This window comes from Pseudophryne corroboree, chromosome 10, assembly GCF_028390025.1.
Source record: "Pseudophryne corroboree isolate aPseCor3 chromosome 10, aPseCor3.hap2, whole genome shotgun sequence".
NCBI lineage: Eukaryota > Metazoa > Chordata > Amphibia > Anura > Myobatrachidae > Pseudophryne > Pseudophryne corroboree.
Window position 1 is genome coordinate 25,680,053 of NC_086453.1, and position 17,624 is coordinate 25,697,676.

The window sequence follows — 17,624 nt, forward strand, 5'->3', positions numbered from 1 at the left end:
AAACAAACCGGACAACCGACCACACGGACTGAAAGGGGTCCCATGCTGACACATGAGACCCCTATCCCCGAATGAGACCTGTCAGTGACAGCTGTCACAGAAAGGTCTCTTAAGCCAATCAGGAAGCGCTACTTCCGTGGCGCTCACCTGATTGGCTGTGCGCTGTCTGTGCTGTGACAGCGCATCGCACAGCTCCGTCCATTATATTCAATGGTGGGAACTTTGCGGCTAGCGGTGGGGTCACCCGCCGGTCAGCGGCTGACCGGCGGGTGACCCCACCGTTAGCCGCAAAGTTCCCACCATTGAAAGTAATGGAGTGGCTTTGCGATGCGCTGTCTGACAGCTCAGACAGTGCACAGCCAATCAGGTGAGCGCCACGGAAGTAGCGCTTCCTGATTGGCTGAAGGGACTTCAGTGACAGGAGTCACGTGATGTCCCGGCATTCGGGGAGAGGGGTCTCATGTGTCAGCATGGGACCCCTTTTGGTCCGCAGGTCCGGGTGTTCGTTTTCTTTTTTTGCCAAGTCCGTGGATTTATCTCTGGACCATGGCTGAGGTGAGTATATTGAACTTTTATTTTCAGGTACCCCTGGATTCTACATGGAGAAGAGGACCGATGTCGGCGTGTGAACATAGGTAAGTATGTGTGTGTCGGCAGTGTGTAATAAAGTTTTACTGTCGACGGTGTCTGTGTCCTGTTTTTATTTGGGTATTTTTTTTCCATTAGAACTACAGGTACCAGCGGGCCCGTTTTTCTCCCGCATGCTGGTACTTGTGGTTCTCCAAGTACCAGCATGCGGGGGAAGCTTGCTGGGACTTGTAGTACTACTGGAAAAAACAATATCTTTTCATTTACAACAAAGGCTATCAGCCCTCCCATCCGCAGCCCATTGGATGGGGGGGGGGGGACAGCCTCGGGCTTCACCCCTGGCCCTTGGGTGGCTGGGGGGGGGGACCCCTTGATTGAAGGGGTCCCCACTCCCCCAGGGTACCCCGGCCAGGGGTGACTAGTTGGATATTTAATGCCACGGCCGCAGGGCACGGCATAAAAGTGACCCCGGCTGTGGCATTATCTGTCCAGCTAGTGGAGCCCGATGCTGGTGTGAAAAATACGGGGGACCCCTACTCGTTTTGTCCCCCGTATTTTTTGCACCAGCACCAGGCGCAGAGCCCGGTGCTGGTTTTAAAAATATGGGGGATCCCCTGTCAATTTTTCCCCCGCATTTTTAGAACCAGGACCAGCTCGAAGAGCCCGAGGCTGGTTATGCTTTGGAGGGGGGACCCACGCCATTTTTTTCCTGTATTTAACCATTCCATCTAAAAAAAATAATAATAATTGTAAAAAATATATAAATAATACTTGTGCCTCCAAAAAAGACAAACCAAGTACCTAATCCCATCTAATAAAAATAGATATGCTTCAAGCTGCTGGGTTCCATCGTACGACTATCCAAATTATTAATAATGAATTAATTAGTGATTAATAATAATGTGTGGGCCAGAAAAGTCCATTTATAATGACAACCACTGTTTTCTATGGGTGAAACGGGTTCAGTGTGAAAGGTACCAAAACGGGAATGAAATGGTAATTTACTGGTTACAACATGAGATGTGAAAGGGGTTTAACTGCTCAGACCCGTTTTAAGAACCGTTTCAAATACCATTTCAAAAGCAGGTTTTGCGATGTGAAAGCAGCATTATAGATACATGTATGCATGAACTGTTATGCCATTCACTATACTGTGCTGTCCAATCCTATGCCAGGTACTATCTATTAATGGCCATCAGAACCTGAAAGGATGGTTCTAAGCAGGTAGGGATGATTTACTAACATGGTGCAAAAACAGTGCTAATTATCGTGATTCCGTCCTGTATGAGAAAACAGAAATAACAAGGTGTATTTATATTAGATCATAATACAATATAGGTTTCCCACGCTGTGAACCCTGCTGCATATTATAGTAAATAGCTGACATACGGTTGTGTAATAGTGATTATTGTGCTATTTATTTTACTCTTCTTTACAGTGTTCAGCCTCCTGGTGCTGTGTGATGTTGGCTTCTCCCGTATCATCTTCAACCCAATTGGTGAGGTTATAGATGACACAGAATGTGATAAGTTACCCTCCGACACATGGCTATACCATAACCTGACTCATCTAAGGCCTATCAGTTCTCCAACATTATTCTACATTTACATATTCATTTGTGCGACAATGTCCAGTTTAGAGAGAACTCACTCATTTTTAGTAACTATTGCAGAAGCTTCTGTGATATTGGCCCTCATTCCGAGTCGTTCGCTCGTTAATTTTCTTCGCATCGCAGCGTTTTTCTGCTTAGTACGCATGCGCAATGTTCGCACTGTGACTGCGCCAAGTAATTTTGCTATGAAGATAGTTTTTTTACTCACGGCTTTTTCTTCGCTCCGGCGATCGTAGTGTGATTGACAGGAAATGGGTGTTACTGGGCGGAAACACAGCGTTTTATGGGCGTGTGGATAAAAACGCTACTGTTTCCGGAAAAAACGCGGGAGTGGCTGGAGAAACGGGGGAGTGTCTGGGCGAACGCTGGGTGTGTTTGTGACGTCAAACCTGGAACGACAAGCACTGAACTGATCGCAGATGCCGAGTAAGTCTGAAGCTACTCTGAAACTGCTAAGAAGTTTGTAATTGCAATATTGCGAATACATCGTTCGCAATTTTAAGAAGCTAAGATTCACTCCCAGTAGGCGGAGGCTTAGCGTGTGTAACTCTGCTAAAATCGCCTTGCGAGCGAACAACTCGGAATGAGGGCCAATATGTGTAGATGAGCACTTACTGTATTTAATGCAATGACTTACAGTATACACTGGAGATTACATGTGCAGTAAGTATGCCAAGCACAGGTGTTATATAGGCACACTTAGGTCGACAATGTCTAGGTCGACCACTATTGGTCGACAGCAACTAGGCCGCCAGGATCTCTAGGTCGACAGGTCAAAAGGTCAACATTAGTTCTTTTCTTTTTTTGAACTTTTTCATATTAACAATCCACGTGGACTACGATTAGGAATAGCAACCTGTCCCGAGCACAGTGACGCACCTTGCCCGTGGCGAGCGAAGCGAGGGGACACGGTCAACTAATTGGGGTTCCCGGTCACTGTACGGAGAAAACGACACAAAAAAACTAAAAAAAACTCATGTTGACCTTTTCACCTGTTGACCTAGACCCTGTCGACCTAGAAACCCTGTCGAGGTAGAATCCCTGTCGACCTAGACACTGTCATCCTAAGTGTGGGCGACCCTCCATACCACACCTGTTATAGAGGGCCCAAATTTTTAGGATCTAAAAAACTAAAATTAGTTTTTTTCAGTCCATGTTTTAGGATTTTACAGGTTTTAACATTTTCAGTTTAGGAATTTATATGTTGTGATAAAGCTAGATATTTATCTTATATAAAACCCTTTGTGAGGTCTAAGAACACTGTACGCTATTCACGTATGGAGTACCGTAAGGGTACGCTCGTTGCGTAGCAATCGCTTAGCCGTGGTCGAGACGCTCAAGCGTCACGTTCGCTCACGGCCAAGAGATCACAGGCAGGCACGCTATTGGCTGCCGTCTAACGTAATGATTCGCTATAGCGTAGCGGACGCTCGGGACCACGAGGAGATCACCAGCGGCGCTGACGCTCACAATGTTAAACCTTTATATCTAAACCATAAACAGTATATTATGCAGTAAAACCTTAGTGTAGAAATAGGGTGTAGATGCAACCTAGTGTAACCTTATTAACTCAAATGCTGTTCGAGCGTCACCGACGCTCTGAGAATACTTAACACTATAAGAAATACACAGATACCTGGGCTTAGGGTCCAACGCCTAATATATATATTATGAATGATATACAGGTTGAGTATCCCATATCCAAATATTCCGAAATACGGAATATTCCGAAATACGGACTTTTTTGACTGAGAGTGAGATAGTGAAAACTTTGTTTTTTGATGGCTCAATGTACACAAACTTTGTTTGATACAAAAAGTTATTAAAGATATTGTATTAAATGACCTTCAGGCTGTGTGTATAAGGTGTATATGAAACATAAATGAATTGTGTGAATGTACACACACTTTGTTTAATGCACAAAGTTACAAAAAATATTGGCTAAAATGACCTTCAGGCTGCGTGTATAAGGTGTATATGTAACATAAATGCATTCTGTGCTTAGATTTAGGTCCCATCACCATGATATCTCATTATGGTATGCATTTATTCCAAAATACGGAAAAATCCCATAAACAAAATACCTCTGGTCCCAAGCATTTTGGATAAGGGATACTCAACCTGTACTTGCAAAAGAATTAACACAATACAAGTCATACACTACAATATAACATAGACTACCTAACCAGATAACTACACAGGAAGTACAATACAATACAATTACGTTTTAAGGGAAAATAAGAGAGAAAGAGGAGAAGAGAGAGAGAGAGAAATGGCCCACAATAACAGTAAGAACAATATAATTGCGGAGAAACACTTACGCACAAGGGGAAACGATCGCATGCGCCTCTGGACATCCAGCTCCATCAGCAGCATCAGCTCCATCAGCAATGATAACCGTTGAAGAGTGAGAGCTGGATGTGATCGGCTTGTCTATTTATGCCCCACACACAATACAATTCAATGGCCCCTACAATCTCATTGTTCATTGGACACAGGAATTCCTCCTCGCATTATAACAAAAGGTCATAGGTTGATTCATACAGGTGGGCCGTGACTATTTCCAACAGCTCAGGTGGGAGGGAAACTGGGTTTCCCGCCGCATGGATAAGTAAGTGCAAATACAGTAAATGTTCATAAACTTCTTATGTCCATAACTATTCGCACGAGCGATTAATCCGCTTCAAACCAACACCGGAATATTGCTAATTAAATACTCTTCCGATCGGTACTAAACACCACTGTATTACTCCTGTCTGTCCTTTCGTATCAAACACTGCGGCACTGCCACATGTGCAGTTCAGAACTGATCGCTGCTGTGCGTAAACGCACAGCACCGATCAGGTCTGAATCAGCCCCCATGTGCAGTGCAGGTGGGGCAGATGTAACATGTGCAGAGAGAGTTAGGTTTGGGTGGGGTGTATTCAAACTGAAATCTAAATTGCAGTGTAAAAATAAAGCAGCCAATATTTACCCTGCACAGAAACAATATAACCCACCCAACTCTAACTCTCTCTGCACATGTTACATCTGCCCCACCTGGAGTGCACATTGGCCCTCATTCTGAGTTGATCGCTCGCTAGCTACTTTTTGTAGTCGTGCAAACGTATAGTCGCTGCCCACGGGGGAGTGTATTTTCGCTTTATAAGAGTGCGATCACATGTGCAGCCGAGTGGGACGAAAAAGTTTTTAGCAGTTTCTAAGTTGCTCTGGATTTACTCAGCCATTGCGATCACTTCAGCCTGTCCAGTCTGGGAAATTACATCAGACACCCGCCCTGCAAACGCCTGCGTTTTTCTAACCACTCCCAGAAAACAGTCAGTTGACACCCATAAACGCCTTCTTCCAGTCAATCTCCTTGTGATCGGTTGTGCGAATAGATTAGTCGCTAGAAGCATTGTACAGCAACGATGCCGTTTGTACCCGTACGACGCACGTGCGCATTGCGGTGCATACGCATGCGCAGTAGTAACCTGATCGATGCGCTGTGAAAAACGGCAGTGAGCGCTCAACTCGGAATGACCCCCATGGTTTTGCCCAACTGCTAACAAATTTGCTGCTGCGATCAACTCTGAATTACCCCCACTGTGGGGTATATTTACTAAGGTGCAGGTTTATAGAAGTGGAACAATATTTAAACACTCAAGCAAATAGAACAGGCGTAACCAGCAGGTCACGTACAGCTCAAGCTTGACATAGCAACATTGTAGCATAAATTAACTTTGTTCAGACCACATAGTCCATGGGGGTAAATTTACTAAGGTGGGAGATTTTTAGAACTGGTGATGTTACCCATGGCAACCAATCAGATTCTACTTACCATTTATCTAGCTGCTTCTAGCAGAAAATAGATCTAATCTGATTGGTTGCTATGGGCAACATCACCAGTTCTAAAAATCTCCCACTTTAGTAAATTTACCCCCATATGTGTTGATACTTTGTTAATTATTATAGAAGGTTTCAAGAGTTCTATACTATAGAAGGCCCACAATAAACCACAGTCTCTCCAAAGTGGTTCGGAGTTGTTGATCATAGGATACGGTAACGAGTGCGATGTTTTTTGGGCTCTGGCCATAGACGGCTGCTATAAGCTTCAGCTACAATCCCAGCCCCATGTTGTCACGTTATTCCTGAGCAGAAGGGAGATAACACATATTGCAGTTAAGTGTAGTCCCGGTTATCTCCCTGGAGCGCAGATGATAAGAGGGTGTGCTCAAGCGCGAATAAAGGGAATATTTACCACAATGCTGTACAGCCCATATGCCACTGGTTGCTATAACCGATAGCAGTAATAGGTAATTCCTACTGTTCCGTGCTTTCACTGGACGTATGCTGCTCCTTGGAAATGTTTATATCAATGCGACGTTTGTTCTGCAGTGCCGCAATCTCCATTCGTCAGTGTAGCGCTGTGTGTTCCTATAGGGAGAGACGTTAAACCAAGGCTCAAGACAGCTTGTCCCGTATTGTGCTTTGACGCGGAGGCTGAAGGTGGCTTTGAACGCTGCTTTCCCGAGTGTCCTCAGGTTCCCACTGTAGCGTTTAGTTAGAAAAGGTGGCACAGGTAAGTCAAGCAGGTGTCGGGTCCCAGTTGGATGGAAGTCTTTAACATTGCTGTGTGACTGGATCATACAGCACACCTAGAACCTCTGCCATCTGGCTGGACCAAAACAGTATGCAGAGCCAGATTAAGGGATTGGCGACAGGGGGGGCCTCCCCAGGGCCCACACACACGTTTTGAAATGGAGGAGGCTCCCTCCGGCAGCTCAGCTGTTCAGAAAGAGCAGCTGCCAACGAGCTCCTCCGAGCGCAGTCAGTCTCGCGGGACAGGGAAATCCTGCAAGACAGTGACTGTGAGCTACCGGCGTGTTCTTGAGACTGCTCCGTTCCCTGAGTGACATGCACGATGTGTCCCTGCTGCTCCTCCTTTCCCTGAGTGACATGCACGCTGTGTCCCTACTGCTGCTCCGTTCCCTGAGTGACAGGCACGCTGTGTCCCTGCTGCTGCTCCGTTCCCTGAGTGACAGGCTTGCTGTGTCCCTGGTACTGCTCCGTTCCCTGAGTGACAGGCACGCTGCGTCCCTGCTGCTGCTCCGTTCCCTGAGTGACAGGCACGCTGTGTCCCTGCTGCTGCTCCATTACCTGAGTGACATGCACGCTGTGTCCCAGCTGCTCCTTTCCCTGAGTGACAGGCACGCTGTGTCCCTGCTGCTCCTCCTTTCCCTGAGTGACAGGCACGCTGTGTCCCTGCTGCTCCTCCTTTCCCTGAGTGGCAGGCACGCTGTGTCCCTGCTGCTGCTCCTTTCCCTGAGTGACAGGCACGCTGTGTCCCTGCTGCTGCTCCTTTCCCTGAGTGACAGGCACGCTGTGTCCCTGCTGCTGCTCCTTTCCGTGAGTGACAGGCACGCTGTGTCCCTGCTGCTGCTCCCTTCCCTGAGTGACAGGCATGCTGTGTCCCTGCTGCTGCTCCTTCCCCTGAGTGACAGGCACGCTGTGTCCCTGCTGCTGCTCCATTCCCTGAGTGACAGGCACGCTGTGTCCCTGCTGCTGCTCCGTTCCCTGAGTGACAGGCACGCTATGTCCCTGCTGCTGCTCCTTTCCGTGAGTGACAGGCACGCTGTGTCCCTGCTGCTGCTCCTTTCCCTGAGTGACGGCCAGAGAGACGCCCCTTTCAGCAATGTTGATCCCATATGTACTAACATATGCGATCAACATCGCAATGCGGTGACGGAGGCCCCCCGCGACACCTGTGAGGTGGTGTGTGTGGGGGGGGGGGTCTCCGTCATCTCCCAGGGGTCTCCACACTCGCCGCACGCCGGGAAGCAGCAGCAGGCTGTCCCCAGCACCTCCCCCCCCGCAGCTGGAAGGGCCTCAGGCTGCGTTGCTAGGGGGGGGGAGGAGATTACCTTCCGGGTACAGCCTAGCCTGCCTGGGGGAAGGTATGCCATGGGGGAGGGCATTCGACATCTGTGGCAGGGGACGGTGGGTTGCGGCGGCCGGCGACAAGAAGCCCATAGGCTTCTATGGGGTATCGCCATCCAAAGATGTGTCCCTGCTGCTGCTCCCTTCCCTGAGTGACAGGCATGCTGTGTCCCTGCTGCTGCTCCTTCCCCTGAGTGACAGGCACGCTGTGTCCCTGCTGCTGCTCCATTCCCTGAGTGACAGGCACGCTGTGTCCCTGCTGCTGCTCCGTTCCCTGAGTGACAGGCACGCTATGTCCCTGCTGCTGCTCCTTTCCGTGAGTGACAGGCACGCTGTGTCCCTGCTGCTGCTCCTTTCCCTGAGTGACGGCCAGGGAAAGATGGCGATACCTTGGGCCGCTGGGTCTTAGTACATTTGAAAATGCGGTAAAACCCCTGAAAACAGGGGTTTTACCACATTTTCCCCTTAGTATATCCCGCCCTGAGTGAGAGAAAGTGTGTGTGTGTCACAGGAGGGGAAGAGGGGGTATCTCTCGGGGGTGCGGTGGGAAGGGGATCGGAGTTGGGGGCTTTGCCAGAAATTTTTTGTAGGGGGGCCCCTGACAACCTCCATTGCCCTGGGATCACCAGGCTTATTCCGTCCCTGACAGTATGCAATCTGTATCACCTATGCCATACCTCCGAACTGTCCCACGGTGGTGGTGGTGGTGGTGGTGGTGGTGGTGGTGAGGCAATTGGAAGGTTCCTGCACCCGCTGCTCTGCTTAGCGCAGCGACTATTCACTGGAGACAGAGGGAGAGGGGGATGCCAGCAGCTAATAGAGCTCTGGGCATGCCTCCTCAGTGATGAAAATGGGGGCATGGCTCGTGATCGTGGCAGTCCCACGAAGCCACGCCCCTTTCACCCAGGACATGCCCCCTTTAAAAAATCGGGCACGGCTTCGCCACGCAAGTGTCCCTCTTCCCCTCTGCAGAATGTTTGGAGGTATGCATATGGTCATGTATCGCATTCCTATTCCCTATAGAGTGTAAGCATTCGAGCAGGGCCCTCTTGCCTTATTATCCAGACTCTTTTTATTACTGTTTTATTCCCAATCATGAAGTGCTACAGAATATGCAGGTGCTATATAAGTAACTGATAATAATATTAATAATAATATTAATAATAATAATAATAATGTTGTATATTTTGTCTCCATAAATAACTGTAGGTGATAAGAACTGCACGGAAAACTCATGTGCCTCGCCCTGCATTTCCACCTGCTCTCTTCGGCTAAAGAAAATGGTTGCCTGCGCCGCTGTCTGCAAAGAGATGTGTGTGTGTAATTTAGGCTATGTATACAACAGTACCGGACACTGCGTGTTCCCTAGCGACTGCAAATGAGACTCTTTCCTTTTCCTCCCAGAATATACATGTCCCAACCAATCACAACAGCTATTGTACCTAATGTCTCTTTATGGTAGTTTCCTTTTAGATATATCAATAATAAAATACATATATATTCAAATTTGACTTGTGTACATAGTGGGGGGTATTCAGGTTGGACTGCAACTTCTGATAACAAGCAGAGTCTGCAATGCTTTCTATAGCATGCTGGGAAAGGCCACCCAGCATGTTGAATGGTCTGCCCAGCGTGACATCACGCATCTGCCTCAAAAAACGTCACCAATCTGTCCCCATTTTCCTCATGCCATCCCCGCAATGATCCGTCGCCACTCCCGCCAGCCCCGCAAATGGCTCTACCCAGGCCCGCTCTCAGGTGGGTGCTGTGGGCACAATAGTCCCGGCCTCTGCAACAGAGAGGAGAGGGCCCAGAACGCTCATGCCGCCATCTGTGGTCCGCCCGCCGCTCTGCTCTGCCCCCTTTTCGTGCCCCGAGATCTGACTGTCACAGGAAGGGGAGAAGACGCTGGAAGCATCAATCGTAAGCTTCCCTCCCAAAATGGCCGCCGGCTCATAGGAGACAGTTATTAAAGATACTAGAGGAGGCTCTGCTAGTATCTTTACTAACTGTCTCCTTTGAGGCGGCGGCCATTTTGGGAGGGTCATTTTCAATTGAAGTTTGCAGCGTCCTCTCCCCCTTCCTATGACAGTGTCAGAACTCGAGCACGAAAATGGGCGGAGCTACCGGGAAGGAGGGGCGGGGCTACACAGGACCAGGCTGGCTGCTACGACAAGGAGAGTAAGAGAGAAAGTGTGTGCATGTGTGTGTGTAAGTGTGTGTGTAAGTGTGTGTGTAAGTGTGTATGTATGTATGTATGTATGTATTGTCAAAGTCAGAAAAATATCTCTATGCACACTACCATATTTGCACCTCACACAGGTCCGTGCTGCGCATGCGTACACTCTCCCGTACGTGCGCATACTCACAGTCGCGGGCACCCGCAGGCGCATGGTATGCGTATTTACGGTAGAGTTTATGCGATCGTAGCGTGCGACTCAATCATAACATATTTTCACTAATAATGTAATTTGTAGATCATGGTCCCTTTGATAGATTCTGAAAGTTTGGTTAACATAGCATGTTCCTGAACGGAGAGATTCCTCTTTGTATTGTACGAAGGGTCTAACAGGGGTCGTACAGTAGTGTTTGGTACCCATCGGAAGAGTATTTAAATAGCAATATTCCGGTGTTGGTTTGGAGCGGATTAATCGCTCGTGCGAATAGTTATGGACATAAGAAGTTTATGTCCATTTACTATTATTTGTTCTTACTTAGTCATGCGGCGGGAAACCCAGTATCCCACCCACCTGAACAGTTGGAAACAGTCACAGCCCACCAGTATGAATCAACCTATGACCTTTTGTTATAATGCGAAGCCGAATTCCTGTGTCCAATGGACAATGAGATTGTAGGGACCATTGAATTGTATTGTGTGTGGGGCATAAATAGGCAAGCCGACCATATCCAACTTCACTCTCTTCAACGGTTCTCATTGCTGATAATCGGGAGCTGGATATCGAGGCGCATGCGATCGTTTCCCTTTGTGCGTAAGTTTTCTCCGTAATTATATTGTCTTACTGTGAGCCATCTCTCTCTCTCCCTCCTCTATCTCTCTCTTATTTTCCCTTTATTGTATTGTATTTCCTGTGTAGTTATCTGGTTAGTTGGTTTATGTTATATTGTAGTGTATCATTTGTACTGTGATTCCTTTTTGCAAGTATAATAGTTATAATACATATAATAGGTTTTGGACCCTAAGCCCAGGTATCTGTGTATTCTTTATAGGGTTAAGTATTCTCCGAGCGTCGGTGACGCTCAAGCAGCTTTGTAGTTAATCAGGTTACACCAGGTTGCACTTACACTCTGTCTCTACACTAAGGTATACTGTGTATCTCATTGTTAGAGGTATAGATATAAAGGTTTTAACGTTGTAAGCGTCTGCACCGCTGATGATCTCCTCGTGGTCCCGAGCGTACGCTACGCTATAGCGAATCATTACGTTAGTCGGCAGCCAATAGCGTGCCTGCCTGTGATCACTGGGCCGTAAGCGAACGTGACGCTTGAGCGTCTCGACTACGGTTGAGCGATCGCTACGCAACTTGCGTACCCTTACGGTACTTCTTACGTAGATAGCGTACAGTGTTCTTAGACCTCTTAAAGTGTTTTATATACGATAAATATTCAGCTTTATCAATTGGCGGCTTGCCCGTCCTTCACATATCTGCACTAGGTAGATCAGCAGACATTATCCCTCAGCAAAGGGCGGGAGGTTGTATCCCTCGTAGTGCTGACAGGATAAGCGTCTGCTTCGCTTAGGTAAAGAGTGCTGAAGGAATCCGGGAACCGGAGGTAAGAACAAAACGCTAGTGTCTTTTAAAACTGTTTATTTTTCTGTCTTGCGTACACACGCACGCACACATATATATATCTGCATTTCTTTTTCTTTTTGATTTTCGTATATCACTCTCCTGTCTGCCAGTTTTATAGTTGATAGAAGTGCTAAAAGAGATTTGCCGTTATTTCATAGTTTAAGAATAGATAACATAGTTAAAGGATAGACAAACACACAGTTTTGCCTGGGAGATAAGGCGAAGTCAGTGTGTTGTGTGGTAGATGATCAAGGATCATCTACATTGATAAAAGTATAAATTGTGTTACGGTGGATCTTTGCTTTGCGTATACGTGTCTCTAACAAAGACTTGCGTACGCAATCCAAAGGCCGACGCACGCAGCGTATATTACGCAACGGAGCGTCCGGTTACGCCCACGTAGCTCAAGTCACGATAAGTTGATTTTTAACGCAAAGTGATAAATAACGCGAGGCGAGAAATAACGCAAGTCTATTTTTGGGTGTCCGAAATTTAATTAACAGATCCTGCTCCTAATTGGTAACACACCTGATCTAAAGAAAAATTTCTGCGCAGAAATAGAAATAGAAACAAAAGTGTACATGTGATGAGTGAGTGTTTTTACAATTTTTAAAGGTTGAACCACAAGAAAAGTCGAGTACTCGTGAGGTACATGCGTGTAAGTGACGTGCACGGTGGCTAGGGAGGCATCTCTGGTTAAATATACAATTTTGAGCATTAGAGTATAGCAGACCAGGAGGTCATACTGTAACAAGACCAGGAGGTCATACTGTAACAAGACCAGGAGGTCATAACAGACCAGGAGGTCCAGGTACAGCCGACAAGGAAGTCCGCTATACAGTTCACAGGCACAACACCGAAAAGGGTTGGTGCAACACCCATATAGGCCATATAAGCTCTGGCTGAAGGAATTCGCAGTCGTAAGTTTCGATTCCATTGGTCTTTCCGTACATAAGCTTAGTTGTTTGTGTACTGAACGACTGGACCGCACGTAAGTGTGTGCAGTAGTTAGTAATCTGACCTAATACCATTAGAGTAAAGGGGTCACAAACGCTATTTGTACACTCTAACGTGATTTGTGTAATTTTTTTATTTTAAGGGAAGTTTGCTGCTCACTCAGGAACTATCCAGCAACCAATAGTTACTGGAAAGAGTAAGTGTTCTTCGGATAACCCTCGCAGGTTCCAGTAAATAGAGGTTCAGGTCGCAGGGGCCCTAGGTCGAGTACGCCAGCACCATATCGGTGTGATCAGGTCGTATTGGTCGGCGTGGGCGAGTGAGTGGGGTACTCGGTAAACCGCCACCGTCAGCCTATTGTGGACATTTGGTTTTGCGTAAGGGTTGGCTAAATAAAGCAACACTTTCGAACTATGGGGGCCACTTGTTCAGGTAGGGGGCGATCAACCTCGGTTCGGGTTGATTCAGTGGTCCGACCAATTGGGTCGGCCAGGTATATAATGTGTGAGAAATATGGAAGTCACACAGAAACTTTATGTGATGAATGGGAGAGAATGACTGTACATGACGGGGAGAAATTCCCAAGAGTAGGTAGCTTCAGCTCAGAAGTGTTACAAAATTTAAGGAGGAGGATATGTCTCATAAAATCAACAAAGAGACGAATCCAGCATTATGATTATTTACAGTTGTGGCAACAGGAAGGTGAGATACAGAGAGGTTTGGCTCAGGCGGCGGGATCTGGCTCTAACAGAAAACTGATTGCCACGGCCCCACCGCCACCATATATATCAGGAGAGAAGTTGATTGCGGAGAAAGACGCACTAAGGTGTAACACAAAATCACTTAGTAACTGTGTAAATGTTAATGATAATGTTAACCCATTAACCCATGCAAGTATTAACCCGTGCAAGTTGTACCCTGTTTTGAACTTTCCTCAGGAGTGTGATCAAGAGGACGAATCGGCAACGATTTCAGCGCTCTCTCTAGCAGCCACCATAGCAGAGACCACAGTAGGCACAGCTCCACCCACGAGATTAGTAAAGGCCCCTAGCGGAGGGATAGGTGAGGTCGTATCAACTGGTAAGTACGGCACCATGCATTATGGTGAGACTATTTCACCACAGCCTGTAGAATCTACACAGAATGAGGTTGTTAGAATTACACCTGTTAGAGTAATAGCAGTGCCAAATGGGAAAACAGACACATCAGGAGCCACTCCCATTAGGAACATTGCCATGTACACCCCATTTTCCCGAATGGAATTAAGGACCATAGTGTCTGAATTTCCTGACCCTAGAAAAGATTTAGTTGCCAGTCAAAAATACATCAGAGACTTAGGTAACACTGTAGAGCCCAACAATAAAGACTGGCAGATATTGCTGAGAGCATGTTTACCCTCAAATGTCGACGCAACTCAATTTTTAGCTGATTGCGGACTAGATCATGATTTACCTCTTACAGATGTGTACAACCAAGATAATGTGAAAAGAATAAACTTGCAGTTAAAAGAGTATTTCCCAGCAGTAGCTAAATGGAATAAGATATTCTCCATTAAACAGAAGGAGTCAGAGACAGCTGCAGAGTATTTTCACAGAGCATTATTAGAAATGGCAAAATACACAGGCATAGAGGACATTAAAACAGACACAAACCATCGGGAAGTAGCAGTATCGGTACTGATGGATGGTTTAAAAGAGTCATTGAAGACTAGGGTACAGACCACACAACCATGTTGGCGAGGTCTGTCTGTGGCTACTTTGAGAGAGGCTGCTATTGATCACGATAGAAACATCACCAGACACAGGGAACAACAAGGTGATAAATTAATGTCAGTAAGTATACAGGCTCTGACCACAAGGCAGCCTTTGTTTGTATCACCAAATCCTGTGGGTAAGTCAAGTATGGTTACTTGTTATTCTTGTCACAAACAGGGACACATGGCACGAGATTGTAGAGTAAAGAATCCACGAAACTCATACCAACCCCCTAGACAACGACACGACACACGACATTGGGATCGGGGTCCACAGAAACGGAGTTATGAGCCACATACAGGGGAAACAAAAAGATATCCCCCGAACAGAGACTGGCATGCCTCTGGTAGTTCCCAGCTAACTCCCTCACAAGTAGTTGCTGCCAGCGGGATTCAGGAAGGTCACCATACCCAATAGGGGTGTGGCCATACCTGTAATCTGCAGCCAGTAAAATTAATTGCCAACCTTGGAAGTGAACCCGAGATCGCAATCAATGTAGCTGGTAAAACTTTAAACTTTCTTGTAGACACAGGGGCGGCCAAGTCAGTGATAAATTCGACAGTGGGCATGAGAACCACTGGTAGGACAATTCCAGCCATGGGAGTAACAGGAGTAGTCCAGCACTACCCTGTTAGCAAACCAGCCGAGATTACAATAGGGCCTTTGCATACCAAGCATTCCTTTTTGCTGGCTGCATCGGCACCAACCAATCTCCAGGGAAGAGACTTACTGTGTAAAATGGGGTGCGTCATTTATTGTACTCCTGAAGGTGTATTCTTGGACATACCTGAGAAACACGCTCAGGAAGTGCGAGACATGTTAGACTCCCCATCAAAATTAATGTCACATACCATTATGACAAATAGGAATCCATCCCAAATAGAAGAGATGACATCTCAGATACCAGAGTCACTTTGGACAAAAGACGGACAAGACACTGGATTAATGGCAAACGTAGCTCCAGTAGTTGTACAAGTAAAAGATGGTAGGATAGCTCCAAAAATCCCACAGTACCCTCTGAAGCCAGAGGTGGAGTTAGGAGTTTACCCAGTAATAGAGCGCTTGCTACAACAGGGCATTCTGGTAAGAACGTCCAGCACTGCCAATAGTCCCATCTTCCCTGTTAAAAAGAGTGGGGGGAGGGGTTACAGACTAGTGCAGGATCTAAGGGGGATTAACAAAATAGTTGAGTCAGTTCCCCGTAGTGCCAAATCCAGCTGTCATCCTAATGCAAATCCCTCCCACTGCCAAATTTTTCACTGTTATTGACCTCTGCTCCGCTTTCTTTTCGGTACCTCTGCACCCTGACAGCCAATATTTGTTTGCATTTACATACAGAGGAGTCCAATACACGTGGACTCGATTACCCCAAGGTTTCATAGATAGTCCAAGTATATTTTCTCAGGCTTTGCATGATTGTTTACAGTCTTTCCAACCAGACAGTGGATCAGTATTGATACAGTATGTGGACGATTTACTACAGTGTTCAGATTCACTGGAAGCATCTCTGAAGGATACGAAACAGCTCCTGTTTCATCTTTCAGACACAGGACACAAGGTGTCCAAAGACAAGTTACAATTATGCCAAACTAAGGTAAAATATTTGGGACACTGTCTAACACAAGGACTGAGACACCTGACCGCTGATAGAATCCAAGCAATTAGAGACATGACTCTGCCACAAACCCAGCAACAGATCAGAACGTTTTTAGGAATGTGTGGGTATTGCCGTAATTGGATCCCAGGGTTTTCCATTTTGGCGTTACCTTTGCAGGAAATGGTCTCCTCAAACAAACCTGATAGGATTTCGCATACAGACGAGTCCGAAACAGCATTTGAGAGACTCAAACAGTGCCTAACGCAGGCACCAGCACTAGGTATGCCAGACTATGGGAAACCCTTTGAACTATACGGAACAGAAAGTGCTGGTTGCGCGGCAGGTGTACTAACCCAAAAACACGGTGATGCCAGCAGGCCAGTTGCATACTACAGCGCTCAACTAGACACGGTAGCGCGATCCCTCCCCACATGCTTGCGAAGCGTTGCTGCGATAGCATTGCTAGTGACAAAAAGCGAAGACGTCGTGCTAGGCCACAACCTCACAATCCATACGCCACATGCAGTATCAGCCTTATTGAATTCTGCCCAAACCAGACACGTCTCATCAGCGAGGTTTACAAGATGGGAATTGGCACTAATGGCCCCCGTAAACATCACCATAAGGAGATGCAGTGCATTAAATCCTGCAACGTATCTCCCAGGTGTGCCTGGTCAGGCACAAAGGGTGGAAGGTGAGAGTGATGGGGAAGGAGGATTTAATACAAAGGAAGATACACATGATTGTATGGAATATTTGACCCATACAAATTTTACCGCAAGGCCTGACATCAGTGACAACCCACTGGAAGATGCAGAACTTACGTTCTACACGGACGGTAGTTGTCATAGACAGTCAGAATCGGGAGACTTGTGTACTGGATACGCAGTCGTAGATGACCAAGGCACCATAGAAGCGGAACCGCTAGGCCCACCTCACTCAGCCCAGGTTGCTGAACTGGTCGCCCTAACCAGAGCATGTGAATTGGCTAAGGGTAAGTCAGCCAATATCTACACCGATTCTAGATACGCATTCGGGGTAGTCCATGATTTCGGAGCCCTATGGCGCCTCCGAAATTTCATGACGGCAGCTGGTACACCGGTAGCGCATGCAACTCACATAAAAAGGCTTCTAACAGCGATACAGGAACCCGACAAAGTGGCTGTTATCAAATGTAAAGCACATACATATAGCCAAGACCCGGTATCACTTGGTAACAGCCGAGCAGACGAAGCTGCTAAGTTAGCAGCTGCTACCCCCATACAGACAGACACCACACAATTGATGGTATTTAATACCATTAACACACAGAAGTTGTGTGAAATGCAAAATTTGTGTTCCACACAGGAAAAGGCAGTCTGGAAGGCAAAGGGATATGGCCAGGA

The 17,624-nt window shown here is 46.9% G+C and overlaps 1 protein-coding gene and 1 long non-coding RNA gene across 3 annotated transcripts in view; one reads left to right on the forward strand and one right to left on the reverse strand.

Annotated features, from left to right (window-relative positions):
* LOC134966908 (uncharacterized) overlaps positions 1-9,625 on the forward strand; it is a 49,595-nt gene extending 39,970 nt beyond the window's left edge. The window contains exons 4-5 of the long non-coding RNA XR_010188732.1: positions 2,027-2,086; positions 9,329-9,625. This is a non-coding gene — a long non-coding RNA (uncharacterized LOC134966908). The remainder of the gene's footprint in view (positions 1-2,026; positions 2,087-9,328) is intronic.
* The window catches only part of LOC134966907 (epidermal growth factor-like protein), a 162,359-nt gene that overhangs the window by 64,437 nt on the left and 80,298 nt on the right, over positions 1-17,624 (reverse strand). The window lies entirely within an intron of this gene.